This window comes from Osmerus mordax, chromosome 22 (genome assembly GCF_038355195.1).
Source record: "Osmerus mordax isolate fOsmMor3 chromosome 22, fOsmMor3.pri, whole genome shotgun sequence".
Lineage (NCBI taxonomy): Eukaryota > Metazoa > Chordata > Actinopteri > Osmeriformes > Osmeridae > Osmerus > Osmerus mordax.
In genome coordinates this window covers 11,683,872-11,697,800 of record NC_090071.1, presented here as the reverse complement: position 1 = coordinate 11,697,800, position 13,929 = coordinate 11,683,872, and the positions used below count along the sequence as shown (strand labels likewise).

The following is a 13,929-nucleotide window of genomic DNA, read 5'->3' as shown; positions in this document are numbered from 1 at the left end:
TATTAACTAAACACAGAAGTTTATGTATGTATTACTACAGTCTTAATCAAAGGCATGGATATGTGTGTATGTGTGCTTATAAGAATACAAATCATTGAGGATTCATGTTTTCATTGTGGCATAATTGCCACAATGGATTTTCTTCATCTTATTACCTTCTTGGTGGAGTCCATTTTTAAAATGGACCCAAAGGTTGACGTGATGGACGCCTTTATATGGTCCATACGGCTGATGATGTCCCTCCCGTACACCGACAGCACCCACCGGCTGGTTGGGACATCGAGTGGCTGTGGAGGCTCCTGGCAGGTGACTGGGAAGAGGCTGGGCTGGTCAACAAAGGCCGCACACTCCCCCAAGTAGTCGGCCAGGCGGTCCAACCACTCCTCCCCATGGTTCTCCCGCAGCTGTTTCACCAAGCACGCCGGGCTGTTGCCGAGGGTCCGTTCCCGCAACATGCGGATGACCCGTATGTCACAAGCATACCTTGAAGAAAAGACCGATTAGTTTCAAGAACTTGTTCAATTATGTAAGGACCTGCAGCAGGCATTATTAGAAAATGATTGTAGATTTTTAACTCACAAGCGTGTCAGGATCATCCTGAACTTCCTCCTGTGAGGCAGGTCCAGCTGGTCCAGGACAGCCTGACTGGTTGCCAGATGGGTCAGGCGACACACAGTGCACCTGAGTGTCTCCGTCACCATCAGGTAGTACCGGTCCACGTCCAGGACCTTCCGCACCCTCTTGTGCACACCATACCCCGTCAGCTGCTTCCCACAGGTTTGGCAGAATACCCTCACTTTCCACAAGTGATAGGGCATCCATACCAAGAGCCTGTGGGCAAAAAAACGGTCCGGTGTTGGAGCCTGGTGGTAAATCAGGGCAGAGGCTGGTGGCTCATACCAGAGCTTCAAGTTCAAACGCAGCTTGCCAGACTGAAACAGGGTGGACGCAATCCACCGCTGGTCCTGAACCGGGATTGTCTCCTTCATTCTGACAGGAAGCCAGAAGTCAGGAGTGGGACCAGGAGCAGGGCCAGGAGCAGGGCCAGGAGCAGGGCCAGGGGCAGCAAGCTCATCCTCATCATGCACATCCTGTTACAAAACAAGAGAAATATATTTACAAAAACAGAATAGCCCAATCATATGAGAACATCCTCATCCTATGAAACAAAAAACAGTTCAAAGAACACAACACTTACAGCAGCCGTTGTAGGGCTGGTGCTGGTCTCAGAGACAGTGCTGAGGCTGGAAGCTGTGCTGGGCCTCACAGAGGTCGTCGCAGGGCTGGAGCGGGAAGATGTCCTCACGGAGGCTTTGTAGGGGGTGGATGGGGGCTTTGAGAACGGTGATTCGGTCCTCACAAAAGCCATGGCAGGGCTTGATGGTGTTCTAGGCCTCACAGAGGCCATAGGGGAACCAAAGCCTGGTGGGGTGGTCCTCACAGAGGCCTTAGGGGAACCAAAGCCTGGTGGGGTGGTCCTCACAGAGGCCTTAGGGGAACCAAAGCCTGGTGGGGTGGTCCTCACAGAGGCCATAGGGGAACCAAAGCCTGGTGGGGTGGTCCTCACAGAGGCCTTAGGAGAACCAAAGCCTGGTGGGGTGGTCCTCACAGTGGCCGTAGGGGAACCAAAGCCTGGTGGGGTGGTCCTCACAGTGGCCGTAGGTGAGCTGGCAGTGGCCTGGGTGTCTCCTGTCATGGTGGGTGGACTGGACAGAGACTGGGAGAAGGAGCGGGGGAAGCATTTGTAAAAAGTAGAGCTCAATGAAATCAAATCAAGCTCTTAAGATTTAGGTTTGCTCATATTAACCTATAAATATATATTTACATATAATCATATTTACCTTTGCTTTCCTAACCACATTCACATTGGGCTTTGCAACAGCGCCATGTGAGCCTCCAAATCGTGGTTTAGAAAACTGTGGTGACAATTAGAGACATTTATCAAAGGATTACATTGTAAACCTGAAATGCTCTTCCATTTTGCCATCATCATATGTAATCAGTGGTTGTCCATATTTGAAAGCTTGTATGACAATAATAATATTGAAATAGTCACCATGGACAAAGTCAGTGTGGGCCGTGCTGGGACATGGGCTGAGGCAGAGGCAGAGGCTGAGGTCGTTCTCAGTGGGGGAGGGGCAGCACAGGTAGAGGTCTCTGCCACAGTTTGTCCAGTGGTTGGCTGGATTAGGGACAGAGAGATCCATGTCAGACATCACATTACTGAGCACATCACAAAGTGATTCTTTTAGTGTTTTGGTGTCAAGAAGTCTCATTCACATTACCTTTGGGTTATGAAAGCCACAAGTACACTGCTGTGTCCCACCAAACAGCATTCTTTGGCCACGTAACTGCAACGGGCACTTCTCAATCTGTTCCAAATAAAACAAACAATTTTTTTTAAGAAAACAACCCAATAGAAATGGACCATTTTGACATATCATCTTCTATTGGTGACTAAACATGACATTGACACTGAAGTTGCTGTTCATTATCCTTATCAAGGTCCCATACTGTGACTGGTATTTCTGGCAATTCAGTAATCTTTTATAGGCCATCAGAATACATCCATTTTTTTTTCAGTGATCTTTTGGTCATTTTACATACCTTTTGAAAGAGGTCATACCACCTCTTCTGTCTTGGGGCTGGCCTGTTGCCTGCATCAGCAGGCCAAACCCCAGAGCTGGCAAACCTCCTCAAACGGGACATCCATTCCCCATCCCCCATACTTTTGTGGCTTTTTGAACTCGACATCTAAAAGGTAAAAGGAGCGATTTTTCACACTAGTACAATAACATTTATTTATTGTTATAGGTAGCTTTTTAACATATCAAATATTTAGCTACTATTTCCAGAGGAATATTTTTTTTAAACCTTTTCTGGGTCACTTTATTACCACAAGTGAAAAAGTTCTCTTTATTTCGTTTTGTCCCCAGTGACATCTATAATATATAACAGGTTAAATATTGCGTTTGCTAGTCCGAATAACATCTGTCGCTACAGTAACCTATTAGTAATCCCTTAAAAAAAGTAAATGACAGCCAATACTACAGTACCTGAGGAAATCTACTTTAGCTACTGTACATGACAAACTCTGAAATGACAAACTCTAATATTCGTGATATGACTTGTCATTGACCCGATGAACGATAACATGTATTGAAATGTCAAACGGATGATTTTTTTGATTAGCTATGTATGTATTTACCTTTGCGGTGCGGTACTTCTAACAACTGGAAATAGCGTATCCTGCAATGAATGAACTGACGCGACTTACTGTCACTCATCTCACATCTTCGGCGGGGGTCTCTGGGGTCGTGGACGCCGTTGCTATCGGTGTGACGTAATTGGAGATGTACGTGTTCCGATTGGCTCAATCGGCCTGACGCAATTGGACGGGGTGAGAATCCGATTGGCCCTCGAACCTAGAACCGAGGTAGCTGATTGGTCGCGATAGCCAGTCGAATGTGCCCCGGGTGCCGCTAATCCCCCATGTAGAGTTCCTCGTTGGGGAACTTGTGAGCGTCAGCATGAGTACAGTCTGGTTCGACTGCTTACTTGACATCAATTTGAATCTCACAGGGATTGCGAGTATCGATTCCCCTGCATATGACAGGCAAAGGAAGCGCTGCAGAATTTGAGCTAACTCGCACTTCCCTTGCTCCTACCTGGGAGAGTTGAATCGTCCCACACTTTGGAGCTGCTTTTACGAAACACGTGCAAAGGTTGTTGTGGAACGGAGCTCCATTTTTCAATGAAAAAGCTGTTGGAGAATGCGGGCATCGATCCCGCTGCCTCGCGCATGCGAAGCAAGCGCTCTACCACTTGAGCTAATTCCCCCATATTAAGCTCCTCGTTGGGGAACTTGTTAGCATCAGCATGAGGACCCAAATTGTATTAGGCCGATCGTGTCGTTATCCTTCATGCCAATGCGATTCTTGTAAATGTTGCTTTGGAAAGGAACTAAATTTTGCCAGTTAAACAGCATCACCTATGGAGGATGCGGGCATCGATCCCGCTACCTCTTGCATGCTAAGCGAGCGCTCTACCATTTGAGCTAATCCCCCACCTTACGTGTGTGTATTTTCCTTGGAAGAGTTAAAAACTGCTCAGTCTTGAGTCACAATCGACAATCTGGCTCGACTGCTTACTTGACATCAATTTGAATCTCACAGGGATTGCGAGTATCGATTCCCCTGCGTAAGAAACTAAATCTTGCCAGTTAAACAGCATCACCTATGGAGGATGCGGGCATCGATCCCTCTACCTCTCGCATGCAAAGCGAGCGCTCTACCATTTGAGCTAATCCCCCATGTAGAGTTCCTCGTTGGGGAACTTGTGAGCGTCAGCATGAGTACAGTCTGGTTTGACTGCTTACTTGACATCAATTTGAATCTCACAGGGATTGCGAGTATCGATTCCCCTGCATATGACAGGCAAAGGAAGCGCTGCAGCATTTGAGCTAACTCGCACTTCCCTTGCTCCTACCTGGGAGAGTTGAATCGTCCCACACTGGAGCTGCTTTTCCGAAACACGTGCAAAGGTTGTTGTGGAACGGAGCTCCATTTTTCAATGAAAAAGCTGTTGGAGAATGCGGGCATCGATCCCGCTGCCTCTCGCATGCGAAGCAAGCGCTCTACCACTTGAGCTAATTCCCCCATATTAAGCTCCTCGTTGGGGAACTTGTTAGCATCAGCATGAGGACCCAAATTGTATTAGGCCAATCGTGTCATCATCCTTCATGCCAATGCGATTCTTGTAAATGTTGCTTTGGAAAGGAACTAAATCTTGCCAGTTAAACAGCATCACCTGTGGAGGATGCGGGCATCGATGCCGCTACCTCTCGCATGCAAAGCAAGCGCTCTACCATTTGAGCTAATGTGTGCGTGTGTATCTCTGTCTGTGTGTGTGTGTGTGTGCGTGTGTATGTCCATCTGTGTGTGTGTATGTGTGTCCGTATGTGTGTGTGGGTCTGTGCGTGTGTCACTTTCCCATCACCACGGCCCAGTCACAGTCCGACACAGGGAATTCCTAGTTACGCCACATGACAAGACGATGCACCTCTTATCTGCTGTGTGGATGACCTCTCCATTACAGCAGGTTATTAGTCTCAGCTTGAAGCTCCCTTCCTATCCCACAGTTGGTTGTAGTCGTAGCAACAATAGAGACAGAATCTGCTGAATACACAGACACGCAAACTCTCAACTTCCTCTCTCTCGAAACTTGTTTGTCTATTTTGAAAGCTCCTGCTTCCTTTTGGCCTCTCTTCTGTTTCTCATTCCTCTTGTTTTGCAGGGCTGGCTTACAGAGATGGCATGAATTAATTTGACACCTCATAATTCCACATTTTGGTGTGATTCCTAAAAAACAGGAAGGGATGAAGAAAAAAAAAGAGCAAAGCACAATATGTTCTCCTGTCGTTTCTCAAAAGCAGAAACTATAATAAAATAAATAAAATAACCTACCCACATAATGGGACCGTGCTAGTTTAGCCTAGTACCAGCAGGCTAGCAGCTCAAAAGTGATATTAACTGGTAATAAGTAGGCCTATATGATCCCTTGGATAGTAACATGGCTATCCCTGTAATCTGACCAATGTCAGCAGTCAACTAAGCATGGTTAGTGTCTGCATTAAATTGATGAATTACTGTGCAGGAAAAACAGCACCCTGAAGCTACAGATGTAGAGCACGGGTTGGTGATGAATCAACATTCAGGTGAGAAGTTGAATAGTCCATTTTGGTAAAGATTGCATGAAATTATGAAATTGCTGTTTTCTAAGGGATGTTTAGGCAATGTTACCCATGAATGTTATCATTCACACTTATACTTGTAGGTAGTAAAAAGGTGCTATAAATTGGTATGCCCAAATGTATGCATTATATAATTCATTAATACATTATTTCATTGCTCAGAAGTCCAGTACAGATGATGTAGGCCTAGTACAGCTCTCAGATTTTTTTTTATATGGCGGGGGGGGGGGGGCGGTGCATGTTTGTGTGTTAACAACTGAGAAAAACTGTAATGGGCAGCCGCACCCCAACAAAAATATGAAATTTCATAGGTTTAAGCGTACAGAAGTTTGACATCAGAATAAGTCTCATAGTCTGATTGGCTAAGCGACAAACCATACTGCTCGAGAGTGGTGGCTTTACTTGTCTATCATACGCAGTGCTGCGTGCGTAGTCTTCAAGTAGTGTAGCGAAGCGGCTGTGTTGCTTATGTTTACGGGAAATCCTCTGGTCGGCAAATACTTCACAGCAACTCAAACCAACTGGGGTTGGTTTGAGTTATCACCTACTGGGGGGGCCAAGGGGGGGCCAGTGTTTAATCAGAGGGGCACATAAAAAAACGGAAAAAAATTATATTTAAACATTAAATACTTTAATTTTGCTTTACATCAAAATCATACAAACGGCTCTGGCTCTCCCTCTTCCAGCTCCTCAGCTATCTCAATACCTTGATGTTTCTCTCACTTTTTTTATTTACTGGGGCAAAAAAAGTCTGCAATGTCCCTTACTTGTTTCATGATGACTACTAGAAGAAGAAAACCAACGTGTAAAAAAAATACATACAATTTAGTCAGCTCAGGGGGGCCACAGGGGGGGCCAGGGACATTTTTACAGGGGCACTGGCCCCTGTAGGCCCCCGTGTAGAATCGCCCCTGCGTACAACAGTACATTTCCGAATATTATGTTTAGAGCTTTTACAACATTTTGTCAGACACCTTATTAAGTTTCAACTGATCTTTTGTTGCAGCTGACAGTAATATATCATGTTCAGACACAGAGCAGACTAGTTAACAATATAACCATCTTGCAAATAGTTTCATCATATTCAATTTACTTCTTCTTTTATTGAGTGAGAAGGGAGGGAGCGTGTGTGTGTGTGTCTGTGTGTGTGTGGTAGATAGGAGTTTTGCTTACTCAAACATGCTCTAAGGGGAGAAAGGAAAATGATTGGTTTACTTCATTGCTTTTTTTCTCGCAAATGTACAACATTTTGTCTAGCTAATTTGTGACTTTAATCTCGGAACTCCCCTCCTCTGTTTCCGATTATTATTATTTTTTACCTACACTGGCCCTAATATGCCATTGTAAAACTTCACATCGTGCCAATTTGAGAAATACAGTTTCACATTACAAGCTGTAAATTACTCATTTTACAAGCACGTCTGTGTCCCAATAGCCCCGCCCTGTTCATATTAGGCGCTAAGTGATCATTCATTCAGACAAATTTTTTCTTCATTCATCAATATTTAAGAATTAAAATGACTCTCTCTGTCATCAATTCCCCAAAATGTGTTTTGATATCTGACGGGGCACTTATTTGAGTTATTGTGAGAATTTCGCCCCGACATGCTCCGCGGCGCTCACAAGCCCCGCCACGCCCCTCCCTCCCTCCCCCTCCTGCTCCTACACTTAGTGCTCATGCAGTGCTGAGCGCCAGGTCAAACGGCTGCAGCCTACTTCTTCTCTGACCCGCAGCATCAGACAAACAGGTAATAACGGTGTTTGTGCAATCCCTCAACGTTGTTTGGTGATACATTAACCACAACATTAGCGCTTGTCTGACGTTTCCTAAAAACGAGCGAGCGCGAGAGAGCGCGAGAGAGCGCGAGAGAGAGCGAGAGAGAGCGAGAGAGAGCGAGAGAGCGCGAGAGAGAGCGAGAGAGTGCGAGCGAGATCAAGAGAGAGAGAGAGAGAGCGCGAGCAAGAGAGAGAGAGCGAGAGAGAGCGAGAGAGAGAGAGAGACAGAGAGAGTGAGAAAGAGAGAGAGAGAGAGAGAGAGCGACAGCGAATCCCTCAACGTTGTTTGGTGATACATTAACCACAACATTAGCACTTGTCTGACGTTTCCTAAAAACGAGCGAGCGCGAGAGAGCGCGAGAGAGAGCGAGAGAGCGAGCGCGCAAGAGAGAGAGAGAGCGAGAGCGAGCAAGAGAGCGCGAGAGCGCGCGAGAAAGCGCGAGCGCACACAAGAGAGAGCGAGAGAGAGTGAGATAGAGCGAGAGAGGAAGCGAGCGAGAGCGAGAGAGGAAGCGAGCGAGAGAGAGCGAGCGAGAGGAAGCGAGCGAGTGAGAGCGAGCGAGAGCGAGAGCGAGCGAGAGCGAGCGAGAGCGCGAGAGCCAGACACACAGACAGACACACACACACAGACAGACAGACAGACAGACAGACACACACACACAGACAGACACACACACACAGACGCGCGAGAGAGCACGAGCGTGCGAGAGCGATGTAATGTTTTCAGCGGCGCTAATGTTGTGGTTAATTTATCACCAAACAACGTCGAGGGATTGCGCAAACACCGTCATTACCTGTTTGTCTGATGCTGCGGGTCAGAGAAGAAGTAGGCTGCAGCCGTTTGGCCTGGCGCTCTGCACTGCATGAGCACTAAGTGGAGGAGAAGGAGGGAGGAGGGAGGGGCGCGGGGGGGCTTGTGAGCGCCGCGGAGCATGTCGGGCCGAAATTCTCACAAGAACTCAAATAAATGCCCCGTCAGATATCAAAACACATTTGGGGGGAATTGATGACAGAGAGGGTAATTTTTATACTTAAATATTGATGAATGAAGAAAAAATTGGGCAAAAGGGCAGGTACTTGAGCACCACTAGGGGTGTACCTGTGCATGTGCAACACGAATTTCGGACTCAGTGTGCAAAGGCCTTAAGGTGTTGGAGGGGGGGGTGGTTTGACAGGTGATGAACACTAGAAAGGGGTGCGTGCAGCAAAACGTTTTAAACCCCTGCCCTACACAATTCAAACGTCTTGAACCTGCCTCTCCTTCAATTTCATTGGTTGAATCTGTAAACCAATCATTTTACTTTCTGCCCTCAGAACATGTTGGAGTAAGCAAAACTCCTATCTGGTGTGTGTGTGTGTGTGGTGGGGGGGTTGTGTGGGGGTGGGGTGTGTGTGTGTGTGTGGTGGGGGGGTTGTGTGGGGGTGGGGTGTGTGTGTGTGTGTGGTGGGGGGGTTGTGTGGGGGGTTGTCAAATTGTGCAAGGGAGGATTCTATTCTTCCTCTTGAAGATGTTGCACAGGCCTTTCCTGAAGGAGGAAAAGGCCATTGCGAACACGAAGCGTTTGGTAGATTCCTCCTGGAGCTGGGAGTGTGTCTGTGTGGCTGTGTCTGACTGGGACCCAGGTGGACACACCGTGTTGGGGGACACAGCTGGACACAGGAGGTAAGAGTTTCAATGAGCTTCTGGTTGTGTGTGTGTGTTAATGTCTATGCAAATACTGTGTACTTATTAGACACTGTCCAGGGGCCAGTTGCATAAACTTAGTTTAAGACTAGTCTTAGCCTTAGGCTGTCTGAAATGGTCAGGTTAGACTAGTCTAACTAAGCCTGTCTGTTGCATAAATAGTAAGACTGACTTAATTTGAGGTAAAAAAAAATTGCCACCTCTCCCCTGGCTAAACCTTGCGGTAAGGGCTGAGTTGCTATGCCAACGATCTGTTAGTAGGATCTTAGGATAATTTATTACGAAAGGAATTAAGTGTGTTAGGCTTATTTGTAACGGCAGAAAACGTTGACTTGGTTCTGCTTTTCCGCCGAATAAAATGGAATTTTATTAAACGAGTGAGTAGATGACAACATAACTCACTTTGTTGACGCTAGCGCCAGTCAGTCAGTCTTACTTTAGTCACTGATAGTAAAGTTTTATGCAACAGGTAAATTGAAGAGTGTCTATGGCAAGTCGGACTTAAAGTTACATTTAAGTCTAAGACTAGGTCTATTTTTATGCAACTGGCCCCAGTATCTATACCAGTGGACTTACGGATGAAGTCCTTGTGTGAAGACGTCTGTGTGATCTCAGGTTGGCCATCCTTAGTCTTCCTGTATTTCTACATTACAGAAATTAAACCAGTTAGGCAGAAGTACTAAATATGCTCTAACTCATTTAAAGACGGTTTCAAACAATACAACTGGCAAATATGTAGGAAGATTATTAAAAATCTATATTTAGAGTGAAACATAAATCTGGGTGTTAATAACTACATTCTGTTTTTACCTTGAAACCGAAATGCTTGGAAAACTTCTTTTTCCATTTCTTCTTCTCCTTCTCACAGAGAGCACTCACGTCCTCTTGCTGTTCCACTGTGGAGGACTGACAGAGGGCCCTCACTTCCTCTTCCTGTTCCACTGTGGAGGACTGACAGAGAGCCCTCACTTCCTCTTCCTGTTCCACTGTGGAGGACTGACAGAGGGCCCTCACTTCCTCTTCCTGTTCCACTGTGGAGGACTGACAGAGGGCCCTCACTTCCTCTTCCTGTTGAAGCAGCAGCTTGTCATATGCAGTCATGAGGGTGTTGAGCTCGTCCTGGAGGCTTATGGACAAGTCCCTGAGCGTGGCTGGGTCGAGCCAGAGATTTGAGGAGGCTAGCAGATGGTCTGACTTCACACTGAGCGAGTCGACCACCTGACTTACGGTCTCGCTGCTTCCATCAACGGACTTCTCCGGAAGGTCATTGTCGTCTCCCGTGTCGAACCTCGCGCATCTCACGATCGGACAACTGTTGACAACGACTTTGCCGTCGATCGGGGTACCGGGCAGTGTGACCTGTTCAAACTCAAAGGCCTTTGAGCTTTGGGCAGTAGAGGATTTGAAGTGGACTTTGCGAGCTGCTGGCTTCAGTACGTGAAGTGTCTGAGGTGGTCGTTCCTCCGTGCAGCTCTCCAGAGAGGCAGTGACGGAGGCTCTCTCGCTTCCCTCCGAAACCTCTCCTTTCATTCCCCCTTTTCCTTCCGGCTCTTCTTTGCTGGAAATGAAAACAACATATTTTCCCTGGGCACACAGAACTCCCCACGTAAGACAGGCATGACACAAGGCTTTTCAGCAACACAGAAAACAAACGTGAAGTCATCTTGTCATCAAATGTTATATTTCTACCACACAGTCTTCAAAGAACACATTCTTTCATGTGTCTTACTTCCCTCCTTACTTATAAGCGAACACTATATGAGTTCATCATTATTCATCCTGACTGTATACAGTCGTCCCCTAGCCTTCGTCCCTCTTTCCCTTATTCCTGCTCACATCACAAGTCTCTTTGACCATCTCCTTGTCTCCTCATCCATGGCCCTGATGTGCGCTGTGTCGTACTCAACACGTCTACAAAGGACCTGGTAATCTCGAGAGACCTTTCGCAGTAGCCCGCGTAGTCCACATTGGATGGCCTTCATGCCCAGTGACTTGTGACAGTCAGGCATGGCAGAAGACTTCTACAAGACAGGTACACATTGTAGATCTGTGATATCTAGACTCAGTCTTGTTGACTACAGTTGTGTAGTCAACAAGAGGTGGGGTGGCTACCTCTATGATTTAGGACAAAAATCAATGTTTTACGTGGTGAGTAAGGGGTTTGAAAATGCCTTTGAGGAAACCAAATCCACATGAGCTCCCAAGACTCAAACAAACCACAACTTTGGAGAAAGGCACTCACCAATACTATGCACGGGCACTTAGTCAGTTTAAGAACTCTTTGTACTTCGAGTTTCTTCTCCAATATTTCCTGTCTCCAAGCATTGTAGTGGTCCTGCTTGTTCAACAGCCTGAGAGAGAGAGAGAGAGAGAGAGAGAGAGAGAGAGAGAGAGAGAGAGAGAGAGAGAGAGAGAGAGAGAGAGAGAAAGAGTTGCTTTCATGTCACTGGATGTAAACATTGTGTAAACACAGTCTGCTTTACTAGCATACTCACAGAAGGACAGGTTTCCTTATCACATGACGGTGTCTGAGTGTTTGCCTGAAGACTTTTGTGCTCTGCCGAAGCCGAAAGCTTTCGGCAGAGTCCACCACAAACACCAGGGCATGGCACCGGGGGTAATAGTCTTCCCACAGGGTCCTGAGACTAGGATCCCCGGGCAGGTCCAGCAGGGTCACCTGGTAGCCTGCCACAGGCATCTCTACCCCAGAGACACCGGAAGAGTCCATCTCTACCCCAGAGACACCAGCCGACATCTGTATCTGCTCTGCTGGTGTGCGACCTGCAGGACAAACCCAAAAGTCAGTCAGCACTGGTGCTGTTTACACATGCTGGAGGGGACTGTCACTCAGTTTACTAACCTGTAATCATTTGGAGTAACAACGTCTTTCCCGCTCCATCAAGTCCAACCACTAACAAAGTGACTTTCTTCTTTTGACACGACCTAAACAATTTATAAAAGAAAAAAGTTATGTATATAATAACAATAGGCCTAAATAGTGAAATTAAAACACATTTGGGACCTATTATTGACCAATCAAGCTCTCCAACGTTCCTCACCCCATTATCGATCAAGACCGTTTCTTCTGTTAATTTGTTAAAGAAGATTTTGCTGCAGCAACGATCGAAAGTAACTCATCGATATCACACCTCATATTGCATGTATACCAAACTGCAGCTTATAACTTTGACATTTAAATTCATAAACAAGCTCTCAAACCATAAGTGTAGGATAGTAGAATGGTCTTCTCTACTATTGGAGAAGACTATTCTACGGGAGTACAATGGTACTTAGGAATGATGGGCTGGACCTGATGTTAGTTTCCTCCAGGATCACAATGATTCTTATTGAGAGACTTGTTGCTCTTGTTGGCTAGTTGTAACTGACTTAAAATGATTGTACTTGCTGTGAAATATATTATTGTTGCTTGCTTTTTCCACAGGTACACTCTTGCACTTTTGAGGTTCATGCTGTTTAATTGTAACTTGTCTAACTACATGCTCTTATGGTTCTTCCCTTTGGGACTTATTTGGTTTTCACAATATATGCTTCATGTTTGCAACATGCTTCTGCTTGATGCGCTTCCTGTTGGGCCATTTGGGCCGGAGATTCTTCTCCAGGGTGGGTAGAGTTGTTCTGATCTTTCTACCCATGAGGTGCTCCGCCGGGCTGGGCCCTGTAGTCGAGCATGGTGTTGACCTGTAGCACATTAGGGCAAGCCACGGGTCATCTTGTCTAAGGATCCTCTTGGCTGTTTGCACTGGTCTCTCCGCATGACCATTGCCTTGAGGGTTATGTGGACTGGAGGTCATGTGCTTAAAGTCCAACTGTCTTGCCAGCTCCTGGAACTCCACAGTAGAAAACTGTGGCCCATTGTCACTGCCAACTTAGTCCGCAATTCCAAAGTGGGCGAACGTTGCCTTCAGCTCCTGGATAACCAGGGCACTTGTTGTGGTGGGTAGGTGCAGTAACTCTATGAACCTTGAATAATAGTCTGATATGACCAGATCATTCTGCTTGTTGTGTTCACACAGGTCCAGTGCAACCCTCTTCCATGGCCGGTCAGGCAGAGGTGTTGAGATTAAAGGCTCCTTCTGCTGTGCCCACATGACATGACTGCCTCTTTATATCAGAAGAGATTCCTGGCCACTATACTGAGACATTGGCCCTTTCCCTGAACTTTGTCAGGCCCTGGTACCCTTTATGTATTCTTTTAAGAATGTCATCTCTAAAGGACTGTGGTACAACCATGCGGCTTCCCCTAGTGACAATACCATCATACTCGGACAGTTCACCTCTGACAGAGAGAAACTCCCTAACTGAGCTGGGGGTCTTACTTATGTGCTCTGGCCACCCAGACTTGATGAGCTTGATCACAGCCTGGAGCTTGTTATCCACTGCTGTGGCAGCCCTGATACAGTCCATTTTCCCCTGAGTTGCAGGCATGCCCTGCATGATAGCCGCAACATAGCACTCAACATCTGTGTGTGTGTGTCCCTTTTGGAGTGTCTTTCTGTGGACTCTGTGACAGTGTGTCGGCTACTACTAAAGATTTTCCTGGGGCATGTTCTGCAGTCGGCTTGAATCTTCTGAGATGCACCAGCAGTCTTTGGCAGCGCAGTGGGACATTGTCAAAGGTCCTTGCTGTTGATAAGAGGTACCAGTGGCTTGTGATCTGTCACATGTTTGAAGTCATCCAGGCCGTAGAGGTATTTCT

At 46.6% G+C, this 13,929-nt stretch overlaps 1 non-coding gene across 1 annotated transcript; it reads right to left on the bottom strand.

Annotated features, from left to right (window-relative positions):
- Positions 1–4,585: 4,585 nt before the first annotated feature.
- trnaa-cgc (transfer RNA alanine (anticodon CGC)) lies at positions 4,586–4,658 on the bottom strand. Its single transcript has one exon. It is a non-coding gene; the product is annotated as a tRNA-Ala (tRNA).
- Between the last annotated feature and the right edge of the window lie 9,271 nt (positions 4,659–13,929).